General features: G+C 26.9%; 1 long non-coding RNA gene across 2 annotated transcripts; it reads right to left on the bottom strand.

The window, feature by feature from the left end:
- Positions 1 to 10,570: 10,570 nt before the first annotated feature.
- LOC136081979 (uncharacterized) lies at positions 10,571 to 17,919 on the bottom strand. Of its 2 annotated transcripts, XR_010639314.1 has the most exons (6): positions 17,666 to 17,919; positions 17,420 to 17,479; positions 12,564 to 12,608; positions 12,422 to 12,465; positions 12,161 to 12,223; positions 10,571 to 10,767 (listed from the first exon to the last, which is right to left on the bottom strand). It is a non-coding gene; the product is annotated as an uncharacterized LOC136081979 (long non-coding RNA). The 2 variants fall into 2 exon arrangements; XR_010639313.1 differs by lacking the exons at positions 17,420 to 17,479; positions 17,666 to 17,919 and having other exon boundaries at positions 12,564 to 16,545.
- Between the last annotated feature and the right edge of the window lie 7,319 nt (positions 17,920 to 25,238).

Raw genomic sequence — 25,238 nt, 5'->3', positions numbered from 1 at the left:
TTTATAACTTGTTAATGATGAAAATGTTTACTAGCAGAAATTGAATGTCTGTACTTGTAGAAATTTGTATTTCAATTTTTTATATCCGGCTATAATTTTGTTATATTTTAACAGTTTTAACATTTAAACAACTTTAACAGTTATTTTTTAGTTGTTGAACATCCAAATCTTCAGTTTTTTAAAAAATTATTATTTTTTTTCTCTTTTTAAATCATCGCAAAGTTCGTTCTTCAGTTTTAATAAATTAACACTTATTTTTCTTCTGTTAAATCGTCTCAAATTCTTGACAATCAATAAAGACGTAGACACTAAAAAATTGCTGTTTTGACCAATGTGTTCCGGTCTGATAATTTTTTATTTATTTATACACATATGTATGTATACACATATATAAATACACTTAACTACACACATACGTATATATACACATACATACATACATACATTTTGTATATTTAAATTTTCCTTTTTTTTTTTAGAAAACTTCGTCTTACTTCTATACAAGAACACTTACAGAACACATACTGCGAATTGCAGCATTTTGATTTACTTTATTCAACTCATCTTTAACTCTATTAATATTTCAAAGCATATTATAGCTTCTCTGTCACATCCTATTTTACAAATAGCCATTAGACTGAGCATGTTAACCTTTTGAGGTTAACATGCTCAGTCTAATGGCAATTTGTAAAATAGGATGCGGCAAAGAAGCTATAATATGCTTTGAAATATAATCCGCTGTAATGGTTTACTCTGCATTCGATGCGAAATGACAACTCCGCTTTCTTATTTTTGTTTTCATTTTTATAACTGTATATTTTGTTATGTTTTTTTATTGTATAACTTCAGGTTGAAGTATATTTATATTTTTTTATTGAATAATTTCAGATTGAAGTTTTTTCTATATAGGAAATCACAAAATTATTTCACAGTTATTATGTATTTCACTTAGCAGTCATTATGTATTGTGAGTAAATGTTAGTTTATTACTATTTAGTTTACTTTCTCGCTTTTTATCTGTGTTTTTTTAGAACTTTTATAACAATAGGGTTTTAAAAGGTGGAATATAAATATCCTACTAGTAGTATGAGTAGAAAATTTTTTATATTCAAATGTTTGTTGCCTTCTCGCTCAAAAACTTGTAAGAAATCTTTCGATACACATTAGAATAACACAGAGTTTCAATTTTTGTTTATTTTCTTAAATGTTTTCAGAGGTTCATTTATCTATGACAGTTGATGAAATACTGGAAGATTGTGTTCTACTTGCACCTAATAAATAATTGTCTTATTTTGAAAATGATCAAACTATTGTCCTATTTTTACGATGATCAAACTATTGTCTTATTTTGATAATGAATTAGCAATATTGTTGCTCAAAATATTCATAGAGAACAAAAAGTTCAATTCAAAGATAGTAATATGAATTCCTTTTTACGTTAAACTACCCCTCACCTAGCTTTTCCACAATCTATGAGCAGCCTACTTTCCGAAACAACTCTTTCACAGGCGTTAAAGATTTCCTCAAAATCTAATCAAATAGTAAGCCTTTTCAGTAGAAAATACTTTTCATCAAAATAATGGCTTAGTAACGTATGAAATTAATTCTGACTCGGAAACTGATTATGAAATCTATCCAAAGAAAAGCAAGAAAAGATAAAAACGTTTTCAGATTCAAAAATCAAATAGGTTTTCTAAAAGAAACACAAAGTTAAAGTCAATTATGGAAGAAAAAAAATACAAACTACTAAAAAAGCCTAGAGTAATGGAAAAGAGATTTCAGTGTAAAGAAGAGAAAAAATCTTTAAAAGTCACATTCACAGAAGTAGATAAGCAGAACATTTTCCAAGAATTTTGATTTATAGGGTGGTAAGAAAAAAAATACCTTAACAACCTTTCTACAACTTTACCTTATAGAAGACTATGGGTGAGAACAAATGATAAAGAATCGAATGGTAAAGCAAAGATGACATTTTTTGTTTTATTATTTTAAAAAAGAAGTCCAGTACAACAAAAAAAAATAATGTAGACCAGCCTATCAAAAGAAAGAAAGAATACAAGCCTTTTAAAGTGAGCAGAACAATGTTTCTGAATATTCTTGAAATCAAAAACCGGATTCAGCATTTTTTGGTATTTGAGATACAAATATTGGTATGTTTATACTTATGTCAAGCGATGATGCTTTGCAAAATGTTGCAATGATTGGAGACTGGGAACAAAAAAAACCTTTTTGACTTCATAAAATATTTGTTGTATTATTCTTAATTTATATTCGTCAATAAATTTTAAGTTTCATAGCATTATCTCTCAGCATTTAAAAATTATGACCATATAAAGTTTACCCCCTCCTCTCAATTTGAGAGGGTTAAAATTTTATATGCTCCTAATTTTTTAAGGCTGAGAGATAATACTATGAAACTTAAAAATTTATTCTATATAATCAAATAAATCAGAACAATGGATTACATTACAATGCAGTAAGATGTAAAATCACAGTTATATCTTGAACTATGTAACATATTCAAAAGATTTTTTTATTTTAATATTACATCTTGCACAAGCCAAAGCCTATCTTGCACAAGGACTGGAGCACAACAACAGTTCGCTAATATAAATAAAATAAAGCTATCGTTTACCTTTTTTACTTAAAAAATTAAATATTTAACATTACATAGGACTCCAAACATTGTCTGTAAAAATCAGACAACTTTGTAGAAAAAAGTACTAATTTCTTTTTTACATATTTACTTTGTATAAGAGATGCAATATTAGATACAAAATATTTTGGTCTAAATATTTGTTGTTTGGCTGTGGCGGTACTTTGAAAATCTGGCGAATTTGCTTATTTGTGCATTATATCTTTTATAAATGAAAATTTATTATTTTGAAAAGTTTGTCAATTTATTTATAACAGCCAGCCACAAGTTTTACTAAAAAAAATCAAAAATGAAAAAAAGTTGTTCGCTGTCTAAATATCATAGCCTAAAAGTACAAAAATTAGGAAATTGTTACTATTGAAGCCAACATAGCCACGAAAATTTTTTTTATACCAGACGATAGATCTATTGAAGATTATTATTGAAGATTAGTGGGTCTAATCTTCAATAAAAAATAATTGCGTGTGGTTGCATTGCAAGTGGGTCAAAAGAGATATTTTTTAGCCAAAACCCCTAAAAAATATTTTAACTGATTTTTTTTATTAAAAACGGTTTTATATATTGAAAAACAAAATATGCAAAAAAAAAAAGTTTTAAAAAAAGTTTGACTTTTATTGCCTAATATTTAAAAATTCCAATTTTTTTCCCTATAAAAAAATTCCGTGGCAAGCAATAAATTTACCAACAAGAATATTATTTAAAGTTATTTTTTGCCTGTACATCATTCTAGTTAATTGCAATAATTTAGTAAAATAGCACTTGAGGGTAGAATTTTTATTAATACTATGCATATTAAGCATAATAATAAAAAACCAAGGTCCATCAACAATACGGCCGGTTTATAAAAATGACAATCATCACATAATAAAATCATTGCTCAGTTTAGACTGGCAAAAGCTGACAAAATATTTTGTTTGATGCTAGTAGTATGCATCACTTTTGAAAACATCAGTTACATATCTTTATTGCTTATATACTACTATTTTTGTACAAACAACGAAATAGAGAATTTATATAATTTGAAAAAAAGTCTGTACAGTTAAGCATAAAAAAACATTTATTTTTTTATAAGGACATTTTGATGATTAATTATACATATATATAAATATAAAAAAAATGAGACATTGGCTTTTCTTACCTTATAAATAGAATGAATGTAAAAATATTGCTGCAATATTAAAAAAATAATGAATAGTTTTTAACATTACCTTGCTAACGGATTTCTTATATTTTGCGGTAAGTTATTACTATGTAAACTTAATGTATTATCATAAATAATATTATTTTCGTATATTAGACATTTTTAACTGATATTTAAAAAAAAAAAAAGATTTTTTAAACTTTATTTTTAAGGTTTTGCCGGCTTCTGAACCATTGTGCATTGGCCTCTCAAAAAAAAATAGCCGTCAAAAACGCGTTTTTGAAAAAATTATTTCGACTTTAGATCGCTATAAAAACTGAAGCCATTAGATTTGAAAAGAATATTACCTGGAAATAAGTTCATAAAAGTGTAGAGCACCATATACAAAATAAATTAAGTGCAATCTTAACTTACTCTTTAGAAAAATTAATTAGAAAAATGAAAAAAATCTGAACTTTTTCATAAATTTATATATATTTACATATATAATAAATATTTTACAACATTATATAAAAACTAGTATATAAGTGGTAGAATGAAATGTTCTACTTATTTCCTACGAAGAAGTATTCAAGATAAGGTTAGCTTTATCAAAGTTGCTTGCAGGTACAGTGAAATATGCTCTTGGTTTTTGGTCTTGGGCAATGTGAACAGTAAAACAAGTTGTTAAATTAAATAACTGCATTTAAATAAAACAATGTTTAATCTCGGTATTCCATAAAACACAAATTAAAAAAAGTTTACCCTCGTGACTATACTAGGGTACAATATGTTATTGTGTTCCACAGCCATCCTCTTTCTCATACGCAACTAACCCATCAATAATAAAATGCACCTGAATTAAAAAATCCCCTGATAATAGAGACAAGTTCCTAATATTAAAAAGAAAGAAATATACATTACAATCAGAGAGATCTATATCAGTATTATATTTTAAATACTGTGATAATAAATTATGTAATAACACTCATCTAGGTGAGTGTTGTATTACAAGAGTGTTGTACTACAAGAATAGCTGTTCTTGTATTATAAATTTTCATTATATATTTACTCTTGTATTTGACATTTTTTAGATTTTTTTTGTTTATAAGAAGTTTTTCTGTTCCTGACAATTTTGCGTTACTTTTTTTTAGCGCAAACGTTCGAACAATTTTGCTTTATGATCTAGCACAATGCAAGGTGGGTCAAAGAATCGGTTTCTTCGTACAAGTATATTGAAATAATTCATTTGGAACTACTTTTTTTTGTGTCAGCAACATCATGCAATATGGATATATATATATATATATATATATATATATATATATATATATATATATATATATATATATATATATATATATACATATATATATATATATATATATATATATATATATATATATATATATATATATATATATATATATATATATATATATATATATATATATATATATATATATATATATGGATAAGTCTGTGTTTTAGCTATTTCTTAGTATAATCGTCAAACATGCGTACTAGTGGTTTGTTTATTTGAAGTAGTACTGGGCTCACATTGAAATATTAAAAAAACATCAAAATGGATTCCATACTTAAATTTAAAACATTCTCATAAACAACGATCTCTTCTGATATATAGTCGTGATAAAAATCATCAAAGTTTTGGTTTTGTTTGCTAAGTGCATTTGTTGTAGTTTTGTACTTTTTTTAAATGGAAATGATACATAGCAGTACTAATGGGATAGTTTATACTGTTATTAGTAAATATCATTTTTAACAATGTTATGGGAACTGATCGTGAAATTGGTTCTTTTGCTTATTTTAACTAATCATAATTAAGATGTCCACATCTTTTAGACACTTTCCATCCGACATCTTTGGTATCGCGAAAAAGAAAGATAGCAAACTAAGCTTAGATACTTGCAATGTGTTTATTTTATTTGTTATTCTTCTTGCTAATTCATTGTGTGTGATAAAAGTGAGCTTTTTACATAGTTTCTCATTATTTAACACAGGCCCATAGCACTGTAAGTAGCAGTTCATTTTTTAATAAATATTCTTAATAACAATACACCGAGAAAGTATTTTGTTTTAAGGGCAATCAAAAATAAATTAACATGGATATCATCCATTTTTATCAAAGCAACTACCAAGTAAATTAGGGGTTTAATCTGTAATGATTGTTACGCAAACAATTCCCTCTGGACAAGAATATGTAATTCTCTTTGAAGAATTACACGGAAAATGATTGGTAAAGTACTCCCTTAGAGACTAATACCGCACGATTAGTTCTCACTTAAGAGCGGTTGCGCTAAACTCGAAACATTATTTAATTTATACGATAATGCCAAGGATGTTGAATCAAGGGTAATTAATTTAAAATAATTTCCTTAACAGCATATAATACAAATTTACATAGGATATATACCTCTTTGAAAGCAATCAAAAACAATCAAAATATGATGTCTTTAAAATGTATTTTTACGAATTTTTTGGATTTTTTAATATTCTAACTATTTTTTATGTTTCATAAATCTCTTGATCGTATATTAAATCCTCTGGTTGTTCACCAAAGGCTAAGTGAAAAGCATTTGCTGTAGCCACAATCCAAAATTTAAATCTGTTGTTGAACACTTTTAACATTTATTAAAATACTTGGTGGAAATTCACAATCAAAATTAGCAAAGTTCTTGTAACATCTGGCCAACTGGTTAATTAAACTTCAACCTATATTGCTATACATACTATCGTATAATGAAACTGACCCTTTTGCTGAACAGGAGGTGCCCCAATGGGAACTAATAAAGTGGATCTGAATGGAAATTCTTTTTTTATTTACTGCCTTGAATCCATCAGTGTGAGACAATAAAGTATCCTACAAACCAAAAATATCAGGAAATTGCTTCTTTATGATCATTTGAGCAAAATTGCTATGTTCATCATTTAATTCTTCACTGTCTAATTTTATTCTTTTTTAATTGTTTGTGTAAAAGTAAATTGTTCGGTAGACTTTTTCTCTGAACATTTTTCAACTATATCAACAATACTATGTGGAGTTACGTTTTCAAATGGAGGATAATAAATCTTCAAGCGAGTCATAATGTATAACTGTTGCAATTTTTTGTTGCAATCATTTACATTACATAACCGAAAAATATATATATTTTAAACATTAACAAATTTTGTATGGGCCTGTCCAATTAGGCTCTAGCTTTTAACCTTTTTTGGAAAGCTTTTTAGTATTTCTTGTTAACACTAGAGTGCCAACTTTGTACAAGTGTTTTTCGGAACAATGTTTAGCATCATGAGCTTTTTTTTGGCGTTTCTGAGCCTTGTTTACTTTCAATATTGCATTTAATCGATTTCATTTGCAAATCAACAGAAAGTCTAGCTTGTCGTCCATAAAGTAGCTAAAGAGGGGTTTGTTTTGGAGAATCTTAAACAGAGACACGGTATGAAAATAAAATACTCTCTATGTATAGATCCCACTTGCTTTGGTTTTCATCAACATATTTAAAAAGTTGAGGCTGAAGAGTTTGATTAAACCTTTCATCCTGACCATTGCTCTGTGTGTGGTAGGCACTTGTAACATTGCACTTAGTACCCAGCATTTTATTTAACTCATGGTTTACAAAAAAACTACAATAAAAAACTTTTTATCTAAGAAGAAAAATTGTTTTGAAAGGTTTGAGTTAAAGTAATAAACAAACATAAAAACACAATAAAAAAAACAGTTTATAGAAACAATCATAACATATAGAGTAACAAACAGTTTATAGAAACATTCATAACATATAGAGTAACAAATAGTTTATAGAAACAATCATAATAAATAGAATTAACTAGGGTAAGAGTAAACGGTTTTTTTATATTAAATATTTTATGCTTATTTTTTTTTTTGCTTTATAGAGAATTTTTTACATTATATAAATATATAAAAATTGAGAAAGAATATTTTAAAAAACTTCAAAAAAATCGATTTTTATGAAGTAAAAAAACGTTTACTTTTCCCCTTATAATTGGGGAAAAGTAAACTAGTTAATTCTTAATAACAATTTTTTAAGATATTAAGAAAATTAAAATTAGATAAGGATATCAAGAAAATCAAGAAAAATTAAAAATAAAATGAAAACTAAAAGCTTCACATTGGTACCACATTTTGTTTAAGTTAGCAATGCTTCTTCCCAAACTCTGCGACACTTTTTGCACTTCTTAATGTCTTTGTCTTGTCTTGGTTTTTTTGAGCGTTGCACTTGCTTAGTTTCATTTGAAGCTTCACTGAAGTGAATTTTGCGTTTCTTTAATTGCTTTTTGGCCTCACCGTCTTGCTTTAGTTTCTCGAGCACCTCAGATGTACTTACCCACTGGTCTTCAACTCTCGGAATGCTGACTCTATTGGGTTTTTTTTGCGTATCAACATGGTGGCGCTGTAAAGCATTTTTCAAATTGTCTTCGAGTCTTTCTGTGAAGTGTTGCAACATTTAATAAATTTTGAGCAGGAGTCACTGGTGTTGTTGTTAAATTTTGAAGTTAGAGAATCGTTGGAGTTTGATGCTGACTGATGTTAGACGATGATATAGGCTGGGATGAGGATGATGAAGCGGGCTCGGTAGAGGATGATGAAACAGACTTGCATGAAGACGATGAAACAGGCTCAGTTGAGGATGATGAAGCAGGCTCGGATGAAGATGATGAAGCAGGCTGAGATGGTACTTGAAGTGTTTGAGCAATTTGTAATTTGGATTGATCAATTTTGCTAATATCAAGTGGGAACAAACCAGTGTTTTAAAATCCAGCGATTATTTGTGTTCGTGTAAATGCGTCACCGGAGCTAAAAAGTTTTGCTCGTAGTTGAATGAAATTTTCTTTTGTAAAGTTGTTGAAATTTTTAGTTGCATAAAATTCTGTAAGCAAATTGCACCAAATTCGTTTAACGTGATATACCTGAAAATCCAATTTCATCAAAATTCCACAAATTCCACGCAGTGTTATTGTTGATAATCGCTTCAAGAAATTGTTTTTTAAGTGTTTTGTAATAACTTGTTATTTTGCCTTCAGTACAAGAGGAAGCTCTGAGACACGAAATATTGTCTGCTACTCTGACGCTTAATTTATGGCTCCATAGATTCGTCAAACCTTGATACCATTCTCGTCCTGGTGTACCGTTTGGAGGAAACAGATGACTTTGATTTGTAGATACTAAATATCCCCAACTATTGCGATGGCATCAGCGAAGGTTCTGCCCGAACCCCAATCGGCTAAACTGATAAGTACTGAAACAACAACAAATTCAAATGCTGTACTTAGCACGGAAGCTGTACCTCTACCATGTGATTGGACTTTGTTGCGCACAGGCTTGTAAAGAGTTGCCTTTGGTATATTGTATGCCTCTTAAGCTTTACTGAGTGGTATTTCACCTTTTTTGATTTGTTCTACTGCAAGGTGCAACTGCTCTTCATTAAAAGTTGTTTGCGTTTTACGAATGTAAGTAGGAGTCATTTCGTTTTGAAATTTTGTAGATAAACAACAAAGGCTGCCATATATATTTACGTTTTAAATAATTAATAACTATTAATTAGTTTAACCACGCTCATCTTAATGCATAAATGTGAGCAATTAGCATGTATAATAGTTTTAGCAGAGGTTTTAGATATTACAAAATGTTACACCAACTAATTAAAGAACATATAATTGTAGAAGGTTGTTTAAAATTTAACTAAGTATATAATTTGTCTCAATCCTATATTGTGTTTACAAAAATTATTTATCACTTACAGGTTTATGTATGACCCAGCTGCCTGTGCTTCAGTGAAATTTATTTGAAGAAGTTTCTCACTTGGCTTAGTCTTAGTACTTAAATTCAAATATAATATTGGTTCTACTTGGTTTGAACCTTCAACAAAGCCACCTTGATTGACACCCTCAATAAGGCGCTCATTCTCAATATGTTCCTCTTGTAAGGTTAACTAAGTGTAATCAATAGCATCAGGATTAAATAACTGTAATCCACATTCTTAAAAGCACTTTTAATCTTCACCTCAGTCATTGATTTTGAATACATCGGAAGAAAAAGAATAGCGAACTTTTCTTTTGTAACATAGGAGTTGCAATTTGTTTTATGACCCTCTGCAACCTTTAATCATACTTCTTGTTTAAGTACTTTATGAGAATCTCGTTACAAATTCTGTTGATAATTTAAAATAAATTAAAAACTTAATAGATTTACTGCATGCAAGTTTACCTAGTTACATATTCTATTAATTACCATCGAACAGTTGGTAATTAGTTGGCTCGATTCTAATAACCAACTTTTAGCTACAGTTGGGCCAACAGCCGGCTATTTAGTTGATACCGTGACGTAACGGCCCAACAGTAATAAAACAGTTAGCTAATAGTTGGTACCATTACCGGCCCAACAATGATTTTTTTCGCGATTTTCTAAATTCGCTTTTGGACTTTAATTGAAAGTGCAAATGTTATAAATGTTTACAACTATCTTTACAACTTGACGTGATGGTGAAAAATGAGTTGCATATTTAAAATTAAAACAAGAAATGCTATACAAAAAACAAACTGTTTGTTCGGCACCAGAAAAAAAATGTTTTTCCTGTTGACCTGTGTAATAATACAGTAATAATCATTGTAATAATAACAGTAGTAATAGCAATAATAACTACAATTATAATAATAACAGTAGAAATTTACAACAGTAACAATAATAAAAAATTAGCAGTAATCAACCCCTAATACAGGTTATGAGTAATTAAATCATTAATAACAAAAACACATTAATAACTTGATATATTATCTAAAAAATTAAATACAAGTTTATCTATAAATAATATTTTAACTTTGACTCCTTTTCAGCAATGTCATTGCCTAAAGTTAACGACATAAAGACCGCATTAACATCAGTTAAGTTCTTTTTAAAATCTGTCACAACACAAGTACCAGAAAAAGAAAGTCAAGTTAAGTCTGCGAACACCTAAAAAAAATGAAAAAAAAAATTACAATTTTTAATTAAAAAGTAATATTTGCATTTTATTGTTAGTAGAATTAGGATAAAAATCTAACAGAAAATATAAATAAAAAAATAACTATACCAGCCTAGGTCTATCAACACAAAACACAGTAACAATAGCACATAGCATAAAATATTTGTAAGCGCACATTACTGTGTCTCCAGAGTAATTAAAAAAGAAAAGATTATAAAAAAGGCTAGACAACACAATGTAGTAACGCTAGCAAATAACACGACAACTTAATAAGATATTTTATTAACTTAAATACTTGGACAAAAAAAGATTTTATTTATTACAATATTTGAACAATCGATATATAAATGGTCATTATTAATTGTGGTAATAAAAAATACATAAGAGCTCAGTAATTACATAAATTTTATTAATTCTCCCTCTCACCTAAGAGAGAGGGAGAGAAATAAAGTGTTTCCAAAGCAGCATGTTAAAAAAAGTAAAAAAAACACGCAATAAATAGTAGTAACTGGTTTTATTAGGTTACCAGTAAACAAAATTACTTTTACTTTGATTTGCATTTCTTAATTAAGCTCCAGCTTCTCTTTAACTGTTGACTAATGAATAATAGAGTAAATTTCACATCATATTAAATTTACAAAATTAAAACCATGTTTCAACAGTAAGCAAACTAATCAAGTGATGACAAAAGCAACTAAAGAAAAAAACTGTTATTGTTACTATAAATTGTAAAATTCATACTTTGCTTTGTTCTAAATTGTCTAAAATCAAATCAAATTAACAGACATTAACACTGCTTGATACTGAATTCTGGCAACTAAGTTTTCTGCTTGTGCTTAAGTAAGTTTGCAGCATTTCTTGTGTATCAACAATGATTAATTTCATCTTGCCTAGATCTATCTCTTTCAATTGAAATCAACTATTTTCAAGTTGCCTATTAGCATTTACATTATTAACCTCTTTGAGCCTAATATTATCTACTTCAATTTCACTATTATCATTAAACATATTACCAGAAATAATACTATTATTACAACTGAATAATAAAAAAATGTAAAAGAATCTTTTAAATTGTGATATTTTCTAATCAAAGACTATATTTAAACTTAAGATTTATTAAAATATATATATTTTTATGTTTATATACATAAGTCATTTATCGAAAATATTAAACAATATTTACATCAATTATTTTTAATTTAACAAAGAACCTAGACTACAATGAACAAAATTATTAAAGTAAGTGATCAACAAATTACTGACTGTAATTTGTTGATCACTTTTGCGTCAACAAATTACAGTCAGTTTTCCATGTTAAATACATAAAATATATATCTAATATAAAATAAATCCGATATAAAGTAAAACAAATAGTAAACTTACTCAAATCAGTACCAGTTATACTGTGTGAAGTGACAAAAAACACTTCAGTTCTTTCCAGTTGCACTAAAAAATAAAACAAAACTCACTTAGCTAAGTTACCTAGTTCTTAAGAATCTGAAAACAAATAAGTAAAAAACCAAGAACAAACAAACATTTATTTATTAAAACTACTATATTTAAACAAATTAAATTAAACAAAGAATAACATCAATTCTCCTTAAAGGCAAAGAAAAATTTTTCAGCTCAAATTTGCTTGCAGACCTTGCTTGTAAAACCATGTGAATAAGAAACACATTTAGAAAAGCCTAAAAACAATTTAAAAATGACATATGTAATATTGAAGTTTAGACGTTAACTGGAATAATTATTAGTAGATGTTTTTAAAAAATTCATACAAACTTACAATACTTTGTTCTTCTATATCGCATAAATCTATTATATGATAAATCTGAAATAAAAAAATGTAATGAATAAGTAAATACAAAGAAAAACATCATATATGAATGAAGAATCAATGCATCGATAGATTATTACCAATGATAATAAGGACATAGAAGTAGTCATTTAGGGAAGGAAGGGAAAAATTCAGTCACTCTCAAACACAAAATGCATACATATAAATTATTATATTATCACATGCATACTTATAAATTATTATATTATGAGCCGGCTCGCGGGTATTTCTTAGTGTGTGCAAAAAAAAAATGTTGCCTTAATTCTTAATTAGCTTTTTAAAAATATCAGAGAACAACAATCGGCTTAAATGAATGAAATTTTCATCATAATAGTGTTGATCGGGCAAAAGTTGCCCAAACAGCAGTTTATAACCTTTATACTTTTATATTTAAAATATTATCTAAAATGGTTTATTTAAGTAAAGTGAGTAGAGTAGTATATTTTTACAAAAAAATGAAAGCAAAAATATACAAATACTCCTTTAAATCTCAATAAAGGGTCGCTCTAATTAAAGAAAAAATCATTATTCTAAATTGAAAAAAAATTAAACTCATATTAAAATCTGGTATTTATCATTAAATTCATACACTACTTTTTTGATTGTATTGACTACTTTTTTATACATATAAAAAATGAAAATACAATCGAATTTTTAAGTTTGAAATAAAAGTATGGAAAATTCGAAAATTTTTCGAAACCTAAATTATAATTTTTTTATTGTTTTAGAAGTGACACTCTTCTGGCTTTCATTTGAGCAAATTCAAGTCTCAGCTCCCTCATATTTAATGACTTTGTTGTTTTGCTCTTAATAGAAATAATCGAAAGTCCGTTAAGCTTATCTTGATTGATGTTTGATCGTAAATAGTTATTGATCAACTTTAGTTTGGAAAAAGATCTTTCGCCTTGATAGACAGTGACTGGAACTCTTAGTAAGATTCTCAATGCAATACAAGTATTAGGGAATATTTATTCAAGATCATGTGTAAAATTAAAAGTTAGAACATCTAGTGGACTTTTTTAATCTGTTTTTCATGACAACAAACAAAGTTCAGTCATCAATTCTTCACTTGAAATATCCCTTTCGTCTTTGTCGGTTAAAGTTTCTTCCAACAAATTACAATTATCTCTCAATATACCTTCTTTCATGTTTGAAATATTCGGAATTTCAAATAAGAACTGAAAAGGAGACATGGTTGTTCTAAAATCTTCAAAACGCTCCTTCATAGATTTAATGGCACAACTGAAAGTATATCAAAGAAATTTTTTTTGAATTTTGATCTGAAATCTAAAACAGGAACTAGGTTTGTTTCAACTTCGTCGAAAAACTTTTTTTTCTTCCTGACTCTTTCAATTGACAGATCGGTAAACTTGAATGTTAGACCCGAAGTTGTTGCCAAAATTTTTTTCTGTGGTAACGTACTCATCAAATTTAGTCTGATTGTAACTGGATTCCAAAAATGCTACAGTGGACTTTAATACTTCAATGGAATTTTTGACATTTTATGAACTTGACTGAATAATTTTGTTTGTGCAGTTTATTTCGTTCAATACAACATGCCAAATAACAATTCCACATATGAATTCCAAAGTATCCATTTTAGCAGCAACAGATTCAGCTGATAATTTGGTGGTTCATCACAATCACTTTTGGGAACTTCACGCAACACTTCATAAATCTTTTGCATATTTTCCTTGATCGCTTTTACAGCTCTGATGTGACTATCCCATCTTGTATCACTTAAAGATTTAACTGTAAGTGATGAACAATTCGATTCTAAAATACTACAACATTTTGTGGAACCGGAAAAAAAGTTATAAAGGCTTTGAATAATTCCAAAAAATGTCACAATTTCCAATCCAACTTTTACAGAATCAACAACAACAAGATTAAGTGAATGTGCTGTACAAGAGACAAAGAGTGCTCGTTTATTTCTATCTAAAATTTTCTTTTGTAAGCCCTTGTTTTTGCCTCTCATATTTGCACCATTGTCATATGCCTGACCTCTCATATCTTCAAGTGGTAGTTTATTTTCATTCAATGAAGCCACAATTTTTTGCTCCAATCCATGACCTGTAAAATTAAATTTTGTTTATATACGTTTCTTAACTTTAAACATATATTACATCAAAAAAATTAGGAAAATTTCAAAAATTTACAAACCTGTGGTATTATCAATAATAATGAAACTTAAGAAACTCTCTCGGATGTCCACAACCACTGAATCGTTATGTTTTTCTATGACTAGATATTGTATAATAAGAGTTAACTGTTCCTGATAACTGGCATCTCGTGTGCAATCTGCAATAATGGAGTAGTATTTGGTTTACCAAGTTTTTTTAAGGATTTCCTCTCTAGTAGCAGGAGCCACTAACTGAACAATTTCTTCTTGGATATTTTTGCTAAAGTAATGGGTTTTGTTTGGATTTTCCCCTGCTTTGGAGACATGATATTCCATAATTGGGTCAAATTCTGCCATAAATTCAACTATTTTTAGGAAATTTCTATTGTTTTCTTCATACAGTTTATCAGATGATCCTCTAAATGCTATGTTTTGTGATGCCATCATAATTATAATGGAAATTATCCTTTTTAAAACATTATTCCATCGATCAATTTCATTCAAAAGTTGCTTTACAGTCAAACAATCAACAGTTTTTGAACTTTGCAGCCTTCTTTTTAACTCGATTCAATCGCCAAAGCTTTCAATATGATCAACACTAACTTTATGCCTCGTTAAATTTTGTGATAAATGCCTTCAGTCAGCAGATCCTGTTCTCTTAAGGGAAGTATCTGTAACGTTAAATAGTTTACAACAAAAACAGAATATTTTATTCACTTTTTCTGAATAAATCAGCCATGATCTAGGATGACTTTCACCATTCGAAATTTTTTGGCAGAAAAAAAACTTAAGCTGAAGGAACGATTATCATAATTTCTTGGGTAACTGTTTAATTGACAGTTTACAAGGCCATTTATTACTATTTCTTGAATATTATGGTTTGTAAGAGTCTGAGGCCAATCAGAAATTTCTTCCCATGTACAAAAAGAGAGCACGCCAGTTAAATTATCTTGATTCTCGCTCGAAATTCTCTGTTTTGGTTCGATTCTTCACCTTCCATCTCGATTTCATGTACTCTGATCTCGTTTGAATTGATTTTATATGGCAAAGTTTTTATATCAGAAACATTATTGGGGCTATAAAATGTTTCTGAACTTAAAAATCCTTTAGTTTGGTTTTTATCATGTTCTTCCTGTTTCTTCAGCCGTTTCAGATGATAGTGAAAACCGGACAACTTTTTTCTTTAATCCATTTTCAAGGAATTTAATAATAATAAAAATTATATAAAGTCTCTCCCTTCTAAATAAGATTTTTAATTAAAAACTCGACAATATTCAATACTTTCGTAATTATTGTTAAACATACTAATAAAAAAATAAAAATTACTAACATGATTAATCAACTGATCAACTCTTATAATAAAACCCTTCCTCTGTAATGAAATACATGAATGTGTTAAATATATCAAAACTTAATTCGCTTCAAATATTAATATTTATGTATAAATATAAGAATAACTTGCTGCCAAAAGTATTTTCTGATATTTTTACATTAGCCTTTTCACAAAAATACAATCTTTGGTCAAATAGCAACCATAACTATCAATTGAGCAGAGTAAAATCACAAGTGTCAAAATTCTCAATTATTAACCAAGGTCCGTCAAATCAAATCAAATCAAATCAATCAAATCAATATATTTTCACTTTAATAATAACTGTATATATACTATCGTGCGGGACATTTACAAACAGTTATAAACTGTTTGTAAATGACGCGTAAAGACCTATGATGGTATAAATAAAGCATAATAATAATGATAATAATAATAATTAATAAAAAATAAATAAAAATAAATAGTAATAATAATAGTAATAAATAGTAATAATAATATTAAATACAGTAATATAATAAGTACTATCTATATATTTTACTATATAAAGGTATATATTTTACTATATATTTATCTAGGTATGTTACATGAAATTTTTAAATTCATCAAATTCTAGGTTGTTATATATCATTAAAAAGAGCTTTATTTCATTATTCCAAAAGTGAAAAAATTTTCAAAATCGAACCACCCTACAAAAAGTTATGACGTTTTAAGTATCGATTTTTTGATTTTAGGATTTGTTGAAGAAACTGTGGTCAAAGTTTTTATTAACTAAAACTATTATAACTTAATCAATTCTTATCCAAAAGTTTACATCTTGGTATCAAAAGATAGATACAAGAGTTATCTACAAATTTATAAAGGTTTCTAGATTACGCGCGCATCCGGGGGCAAGAGGGGGCACAAAACCACCATCAATACCGGCAATAAAGACCAAAAATATTTGTAAAAAAGTGTTTTTTTAAAACGAAAATACAAATTTTTATATACAAAATGTTTTGTAATTAGCTATCCGACCACAGTCAAATATAGGAGTTTTATTATTGTCTTTGGGTGGATGTAAGGGTGATGGTTTCAAACACCCTATTGTAAAAATGACTCTTTTTTTTAATAAATATTTATCTTTATAATTAAAAAGAAATCTAGTATCAAATCAAAAATTATATTTTACTACTTCACAACATCACTAGCAGCGCACCCTTTGTTTCAAGGGGTGTAGATGGGGAAGGGCGTATCATCGTCCCCCCCCCCCCCTCTTTTACAACCTAAAAAAAAATTATATTTTTAATGAGATTCGAAAATATATTTAAATGTAATTAAAATAATAAACTTTAATATAAAAACATCTTTTACCAAAATTCAAAATACATCACATAATGCTTAGTGATAATTATAGATGTTTCCCCCTCTGACCTGAAAAAATTTTTAAAAACAAAAAATGTTTTAAAATATTATTTTAATTAGTTTACATCTTGGCTTTTAGTTAATAATTAAGATATTAAATTCCATTAATGAAACTATATAATAATCATTGTTAACAATAGACACAACGTAAATGTAAGCTAGACCCATCTATCAAAAAAAAGTTCCACTACTCACTTTATATTTTTACAAGTTCCACTACTCGCAGTAATTTTTTTTGTGCTAGTTCCACGACTCGCTGTAAATTTTTTTTGCAAGTTCCACTACTCACTGTACATAATTTTTGCAAGTTCCACAACTCCGTGTACATATCTTTGCAAGTTCCACTACTCACTGTACATTTTTTTTGCAAGTTCCACTACTCGCTATAATTTTATTTGCAAGTTCCACTACTCGCTGTAAATTTTTTTTGCAAGTTGGACTACTCGCTGCATACAACATATATATATATATATATATATATATATATATATATATATATATATATATATATATATATAAATTAGTAAAAAACACTTATATAACTTTTTCTTCAACTTGAAGTTTCACCATTGCTGGATTATCAGGAGGAGTTCCTGAGAACTCTTCCTAATGATCCAGCAATGGTGAAGCTTCAAGTTGAAGAAAAAGTTAGATAAGTATTTTTTACTAATTTATCATTGCTCTGTTCTTTAAGAACATTGAGCACTCTATTTGTAAAATACACTAACATAATTTACATATATATATATATATATATATATATATATATATATATATATATATATATATATATATATATATATATATATATATATATATATATATATAAATTAGCAAAAAACACTTATCTAACTTTTATCTTCTACTTTAAGTTTCATCATTGCTGGATCATCAGGAAGAGTACTTTTCCTGATGATCCATATATATATATATATATATATATATATATATATATATATATATATATATATATATATATATATATATATATATATATATATATATATATACATATATATATATATACATATATATATATATATATATATATATATATATATATATATATATATATATATATATATATATATATATATATATATATATATATATATATATATATATATATATATATATATATAGTCGAAAAATAGTAAAATCATGTAGTAAGATAATAAAATGCTTTTCCAATTATCAAAAAATAATGGCAATATATTCACATTAGGAAAACATCAACTCAATGAAAACATCAACTACAATGTCAGCAACCAGCTGGAACTTTTTCATATAATAATCAACAGTTTCAGAATCATTTTCTTTTCTAGTCCAGTAAGAAATAGTAATAGACTTTCTATGCTTTTTTCAAGTTTTAGTATTCTGCTATTGTGCAAGACTGTCATTGCTCTATCGGAATCATATTATTCATAATTATTATTGATATAATATGTATTAAATATATATATTATATTATAGTATATATTTAATATATACTATAATACAGTATATATTTAGTATATAATATACTATAAATATAATATACTATAAATAGTATATTAAATTTAATATACTATAAATATATTTTATATGTCTATATATTTTTAGACAAATATTAGTATATTACTAATATATGATATATTCTAAATACGTAAAAAAGCAATATATTATATTATTATATGAAATAAAGCTTTTTAAAAATGTAATAGTATGATTGGACTGAGCAAAAAACATGTACTATTGATTTAATATATAATAAATGTTATTTTTACATTGATACTTTATAAATGTAATATTAGTACTTATATCACAAAATCATTTTATAGAAAAATCACATAAATTTTTTAATAATAATTATTATTGGCTTATAAAAACGAATATTTAATATCCTTCAGTACCCCCCCCCCCCCCTTCTCCCCCAAACAGAAGTCGGAAAAACAAAATTTAGGTACCAAAAGTGAGGGTAAAATATAGGGTATCTGCTAGTTAAAATAAATTCTTGAAATTTGGCATGTGCATAGAAAACGTATAAACTTAAAAAAAAGAATAGGATAGAAAAAAAAAAGATAATATCTTCAACATTTACTAAGCACAAGAAGTACAACACACTTTTTGATATCAATAAATAACACTTTAACTTTCGTCAATATAATAAAAAAAATACTCTTTAAAAAAGTTCAACTATTCTACTTTTAAAAAAACTTCTAAGTTAATATAAAATTCTAAAAAAATATGCTACAAAACATCATCCTGCCATACTGCCTAAACGCCAAGTTCTAAAAACGTGGAACAGTTTTTTAGCACAAAAATCGGTTCCGAAAGACGCGGGATTTAACATACCTAATTTATCTATATATATATTATAGTGATTATCATAAGGATAATGCAAAAAAAAAAATAAAAATAAAAAATATAAACATCATAACAATATCAATAACAAAAAATATAACAGTAAAAAGAAGGAAAGAAAGGAAGAAGAGCCAAAGAAGTAGAAGTCAAAGGAGTTTTGTTGTGATCCAGCATTTTTCAAGCATAGAAAAATTGAATATGAATTAAAAAAAAAGAAAAAAAAAAAATTGTTATAGAGAATTAAGCGGGACGATTGCATAGAAAATAGTTTGTTTATTTATTACATGTTATATGGTTTAGTAGTGCCACAAATTTTAGAGCCATATAACTTTACAGGATGATGAAAATGAGGGTACTTGATTGTGACTAAATGAACATTTATATATTTTTATGTTTTATTTTTAGTTTTATGTTTTTATTTCTATTTCATTTTTATTTTATGAGTTTTATATTTTTATTTCTATTTTATGGGTTTTATATTTTTATTTCTATTTTTGGTTTTCTATTTTTATTCTTATTTTTATTTTTATTTATCAGTTATTTGTATTTATTTCTGTTACTTTTATTATATTAAAAATTTAGTTATAGAGAATAACTAGGGGGTGATTGCATAACTGATAGTTCATTGATAATTTTTACTGAAGATAAATTTTTTTACATGGTTTATAAAGGCATTTCTATTTGATATTTTGGAGAATATATTTTTTTTTTTTTATGACATTATGGAATCAATTAAAAAATAACAATATAAAAGATTTGAAAAGCACTTCCTCTTTTAAACGACAAATGAAATTGCATCTCCTAAACTTCTGATATAAATGCGAGTATGTTTATATATGTGTGTGTAAGTATGTTTGTATATGTGTTTGTGTATGTGTACATATGAGGATGTATATATGAGTTTTTATTCTTCACCTAGTATTTTTCAGAAACATATTTTATTGCAAATTTACTAAAGTCATGTGGGCTTTAAATGTTATTAAATGTTATTGTAAATTATGTTATTGAGTTTTATTCTTCACGTAGTAGTACTAAAGTCATGTGGGCTTTAAATGTTATTAAATGTTATTGTAAATTATGTTATTGAGTTTTATTCTTCACGTAGTATTTTTCAGAAAAAATATTTTATTGTAAATTTACTAAAGCCATGTGGGCTTTAAATGTTATTGTAAAGGGGCTATATGAAAAGATTGTGGTGACACCAGTCATCCGTATCTTCTTAGAGCCCCTGCCCCTTTATATATATTCTTTGTGTAACTTAAAAGTTTCATTGTAATTTTATTATTTTTTTTTTATATAAACACCGAAAAAAAATAAATAAATAAATAAAGCTATTATGATAAAAACGTTAAAAACCCGCCAATTCAAAGAAACAAATTTAATTTGTACTAAAATATGCTGAATAAGCAAAAAGAGTCCCGGAACTTTCTTCAGAGACATTTTTATAAGTAAATTGTTTTCAAAAATTAAATATTGAAATATCGATGTTATTTTTTACATATATATTTAATAATAATTTTTATCAAAACAAAGAATTTTTTTGGCAAATTTTCATTTAACGTTGACCTTTTAATTTGCTGCCCCTAGAAATTTGCCGCCTGTGTGCATTGCACACTTATATATATATATATATATATATATATATATATATATATATATATATATATATATATATATATATATATATATATATATATATACGTAAATGTATATATATGAATAAAGAAAATATCTTTATATTATCATGTATAATATTGTATACTTGAAAGAGTGCTCAATAGATAAACTAGAGCTATATAGTATATATGTTACTGTTACCCGCAGTACCAGGAATTAGCTAAATGCTAATGTTTATAATATATTTAATATTGCAACTCTGAGTTTCATGTGTTATCACAATCATCAGGCAAGTAGTAAAAGTTTAATTTTGCTTCGATTTTTTTAGTGGACGTTACAGTTTATATTTGTATTTTAGATCGTTACGGGACGGAAATTGATTAGTAGTTAGGTAAGTAATATTATTAATTTGTTTTTGGTTGGCTAATAATTGTGAAATAGTTATATATTTAATGTTGTTTAAAATATTTTTTATGTGTTAATGTGTATTATTTGTGTATTAAAAATAATAAAATAAAAATAAGAAAATTAAAATTAAAATTGATATAAAAATATACATAATATTATGAAATATATTTGGATATGATATAATAGTAAATTTCTCATATAGACAAAGTGGGCATCTTTTTGAAATATTTGAGTAGGGGGTACTGATTTGAGAATAGACGATGTTAGCATAGGGGTTTCATTAAAATTGTTTTTTAAATCCCAGTCTTAGTTTGATAGGGCGGTAGAATTTTTTTATTTAATATTGTTGAACGATGATTTGTGGTTGTTGTATCTGGTTTTCCACTCACCTTCCGTTACTCCTATATAAACTTTGCTGGGTTGGCTTTTTGCTGCGGTGATGCATTTATATATACTATTTGTGGATTTGCACTTACCATTCAGGGGGCATTTTGCTTTGTTTCGAAAGTTACATTTTGGATCATTATTTTCAATTCTTGGGAAGATAATTTTTTTGTTGTGGTTTTTTATAATTTTTTCTATATTTTTAGTGCAACTGCTGCTTACCTTTACAGTGTTTCTGTTTAAGATTTTGTGAAGTTTGTGTGTCTTAGGGAAGTTTTTTTCTAGTAAATACAAGAACATTTTTGCAACATTTGTGGAGACGTTTTTGTTAAATGGGAGGTTGAACCATATGATATTATGTTTACGATTTTTCTGGGGTATTTTTTGTTTGATCTGATATTTAAGGGAGTAGTTTTTGTATCCGCTATTTTTAGCGCTTGTTCATATTCGTTTTTAGATTGATTAAATATAACTTCGCTGGAGGAATTTTGTGATAGTCTGTTTGATATTGAAGTAGGTAAGTGTTTAATAATTTGTGGTGGGTGATTAGAAGATATGTGGATATATTGAAGATTATCGTTGGGTTTTTTGAAAGGCTTATGGGTGTTTTGGGCTAAATCGAAAGTTACATCAAGGAAGTTAACTGATTTAAGATTTGTTTTTATGTCTATTTGAAATCCAACGTCTTTTAACTTTTGGGTTATGTTTTTTCGCATTCGCTCCATTTCTTGGTCGTTAGAATTGCGTATTATCATCAAGCCATCGTCACGGTAAAGCCCTATGTCGGTTTTTATAATTATATTAGAAATTCGTTGAGAATGTAGATCCTTACAAGTTCGCAAATTTCAGTGCCATCGTAGCTGCCTATTGTTACATCAAAATGGCGCTGAAATTTGCGAACTTGTAGGGATCTACATTCTCAACGAATTATCTAATATAATTATAAAAACCGTTTTGTGTCTGCATTTAGAGACTAATTCGCCTCTTCTTGTACTATAACGTCAGAACTCATTCTACCGTAGTTTGTAATTTTTAAACGGTTTTTTAAATTTTTGATTTTGCACTTCATGGCTGATGATTGCCGATAGGCATGAAACTTTAAGTTCCATTAAAAGTTGTTTTTTCTAAAATTTAAGTATAAAACACTCTGTTTTTGAAAAAAAATATATTTTCTTAAATATTGAGCACTCTACAACGATCAAAAGTTTAGTGTTTTTAACATTAAATCATACAACAACAATATATATATATATATATATATATATATATATATATATATATATATATATATATATATATATGCACATATACATACAGAAATACACACGTAAACATACTACTATATACGCACATATACATTTTAGCAGTATTTTAACTCTTATTTATTGTTAAAATAGAGCTAAAATGTCTAATACAATTACAATAATGGTGCCATCATTATGATGGCACCATTATTGTATTGATTGCTTTATGATGATCATAAAATTAGATTAAAACTCTAACTAATGTCAAAATTTACATATGAATGTAAATTTTGAAATTAGTTAGAATCTAAGGTCAAAATTTACATTCATAACTAATGGATAAAAATAAAATATTTGTACTTACCAGCGTAACGGTTATATTAAAAAGTGAAGGAGAGTTTGAGTTTAAAAGATTAATTATAAGGTAAAAATACGTTTGAAAAAAAAAAAAAGAAGATAAACTACTTTAAATTAAACTAACTCTATTCACTTAGACCACGCGACTAAACATTTACATAAAATATAATTATAAATACATTTACGAAACTTACGGGAAACGTTTACGATTCAAAAACACGCGGTACACAGTCGGCTAATGATTGGCACGGAATGCCAACAGCTAGCTAACTATAGCTAATACTGGCCCGTCAGTTGGACCAACTAAAGTGTGTTTACTGGGTATTTATATAGTAAAACCGTTTGACCCGGTATCTACTAAATTACAATCCGCAAAAATTATTATTATAAATTGTATAAAAGCATTTAAAATTACAGATTAAACCGTATGAACACAATTATTGATTAAAAACAACAATTATTGATTATAAACAAAAGTTATTGATTATAAACAAAAATTATTGATTAAAAACCACTTGACGTCATGGAACATTATAGTATTTACCTAAATAGATTCACAGTAAATTCCTGAGTAGAAAACCTAATAACTGTTTCTACAAGCTGAAAACTTACGTCATATTTAATGATATAACTGAAAAAAGTATTTAAATTAAAATAGAATTATTCATATATGTTCTGAAAAAGACAAAAAGGTTTATAAACAATTAAAATTATAAATTATCAAAAGTAGGGACTACTAGAAAATGAGTTTTGCAAAGACTGGAAAATATTTAATTGCTTATTAAACGGTTATTTTTCAATAAAATTAAACCATACCCATACTGACAAGTGTGCAAGTGTTCGTATTTTACAATAAAAAAAAACTCAATTTTTTTGAATTTTTTTTGGTGGCGATTACTAGCTAGAGGGTTATGCCAACCCTTTCAAACTCATCCACTAATTCTTTGTTTATAACATATTTCTGCATCCTAAACAGTCTGAGAACAAAAAAAAATGCAAAAAAATTATAAATAATATGTTTTTTGAGTGATTATGCTAAAACTTATCTAAAATTTGTCATTAAGCATTAAGGATTTTTGGGCAAAGTTTTTTTTGCAATAGATCCTGTACCTTTATTTTTAAAGCTACGATCGACAAATTTTCGTCAGTTATAAAGAGATGATCAGAGTTTTTTTGGGTACTTTACCCTAGACGATGTTTTGTCTGACTTTTTTTCCCGTTAGATTTGGGAAGTCAGACGAGAAAACTTTAAAAAATCTTGCAGAAAAATATTTTATAAACATTTTTAATGATGGGGTACTAAACTGCTTTTGTAAAAAGTTAAATGAAAATGTATTAATAAAAAGAAATTTAATTTATTTCCTATTCTGAAACATCATTTTTTTTATTATAACGCAACTATAAAAACCTAGTTT

The sequence above is a fragment of the Hydra vulgaris genome, chromosome 06 (genome assembly GCF_038396675.1).
Source record: "Hydra vulgaris chromosome 06, alternate assembly HydraT2T_AEP".
NCBI lineage: Eukaryota > Metazoa > Cnidaria > Hydrozoa > Anthoathecata > Hydridae > Hydra > Hydra vulgaris.
The sequence above is the reverse complement of the archived record's forward strand: the minus strand, read 5'-3'. Positions and strand labels throughout refer to the sequence as shown.